The following is a 1,781-nucleotide window of genomic DNA, read 5'->3' as shown; positions in this document are numbered from 1 at the left end:
GATTCTCCTCATTGAGCTTTTGAGATTCTTTTCCATCTGGCAAATTCGGCTTTTTAAGGCATTCTTCTCCTCATTGCCTTTTTCAACGTCTTTTGCCATTTGAGTCAGTCTATTTTTTAAGGTATTATTTTCCTCAGTTAGGGTGTTGACTCTCATTTCATAATTTTCTTGCATTAGTCTCATTTCTCTTCCCAATTTTTCCTCCACTTCTCTTATCTGCTTCTTAAGGTCCTCTATGGTCTGTAACCAGCTCGTATTTTCCTTAGAAGCTTTTGGTGCAGGAATTCTGACTTCACTGTCTTCCTCCTGTTCCATGCTTTGCTCCTTTTTGTCCCCAAAATAGGAGTCTAATGTTGGAATCTTCTCTCTGCTTTGTTTCCTTTGCCTGGTCATGTCGCCCCTCAGTCACTTGACCCCTGGGCTTTTTGCCACAGTAGGACTCTGCCACCAGACAGGGGAGCTTTCGTCCCAAACACTGGGGTTTTCTCAGCTGCCGGAGGCATTAGATGGGTGCCCTCTCTGAGGTCTCCACATGCTCTGACAAGATGGACACACACCCCAGGACCTCCACCCTAGACTGCAATCCAGATCTAAGCAGGTTAAAGCAAGAGCGATCACCCCTCAGACAGGTGCTTGGTCCCCCTACACTCTGCAGGCCAGGAGCTGAAGCTGCCACATGGCACTGGCTGGCTGTGCAGGTGTCTCAGTGGCTTATTGCCCCGGGGGCAAAAGCCATGCACTCCCACTTACTCGGTCCCAAAATCTAGACTTTACTGACCTCTCACTTTGTCCTTTGCATCTATGTGTTGATAATTCTGGAAATGGCCACAGCTGCTGCTGATCTGGAGTCCCTCTGCCTGGAGGCTGGTCAGGCCCACCCTGGGGTGTGGGCCTGGGCTTGGCTCCCAGAGTGTTGCGCCGATTCCTGCCAGCCTGCTGGGCTGTCCTCAGTGGGAGGTTAGCTTCTCTGTGTCATTTTGTGGGTTCTGAAGGTGGAAGCCGGAGCCGTGGAGAGGTCCTGCTTCTATGCTGCCATCTTGACTCTGCCCCTGGCAATTGTTCTTTTTAAGGAGCTGTTTACTTCAGTGGATTTTTTTTCCATTTGTCCAGTTGTATTTCTTTTTTTGTTCTTTCTTTTGTTTTTTGGAGGGCAATTGGGGTTAAGTAACTTGCCTAAGGTCACACGGCTAGTTATGTGTGTGTATGCGTGTGTGTGTGTGTGTGTTAAGTGTCTGAGGCCATATCCGAACTCAGGTCCTTCTGACTTCAGGGCCGGCAATCTACTCACTGCACCACCTAGCTGCCCCCAGTTGTATTTCTTAATGGATTCTTCTCTTTTCTTTTTTAATGTTAATTTATTTTTAGTTATTCACTTCCACAAAGTTTTAATTTTCTCTCCCTTCCTCCAATCCCAAAATGGCATACAATCTGGTATAGGCTTTACATATACATTCTTATTAAACATATTTTCATATTGGTCATGTTGTATAGAAGAATTAGAAAGAATGGGAGGGACCATGAGAAAGAAAAAAAATGATACAAAACAAAAAAAGAAAATAGTCTGCTTCAGTCTGCACTCAGATTCCACAATTCTTTCTCTGCATGTGGATGGCACCTTCCACAATGAGTCTCCTGGAATAGTTTTAGGTCCGAGCATTGCTGAGAAGGGCCGAGTCCATCAAAGTCAGTCCTCTCACACTGTGGCTGTTATTTTGAATAATGTTCTCCTGGTTCTGCACACCTTATTCAGCATTAGTTCATGTAAGTCTTTCCAGGTTTTT

At 45.5% G+C, this 1,781-nt stretch overlaps 1 long non-coding RNA gene across 1 annotated transcript in view; it reads right to left on the bottom strand.

Annotated features, from left to right (window-relative positions):
* The window catches only part of LOC138165587 (uncharacterized), a 116,016-nt gene that overhangs the window by 19,721 nt on the left and 94,514 nt on the right, over nucleotides 1-1,781 (bottom strand). The window lies entirely within an intron of this gene.

This window comes from Petaurus breviceps, unplaced genomic scaffold (assembly GCF_028583685.1).
Source record: "Petaurus breviceps papuanus isolate PSGF00001 unplaced genomic scaffold, PetGlider_PUasm1.0 213, whole genome shotgun sequence".
Taxonomy (NCBI): Eukaryota; Metazoa; Chordata; class Mammalia; order Diprotodontia; family Petauridae; genus Petaurus; species Petaurus breviceps.
This window is presented reverse-complemented; position numbering and strand designations above follow the sequence as displayed.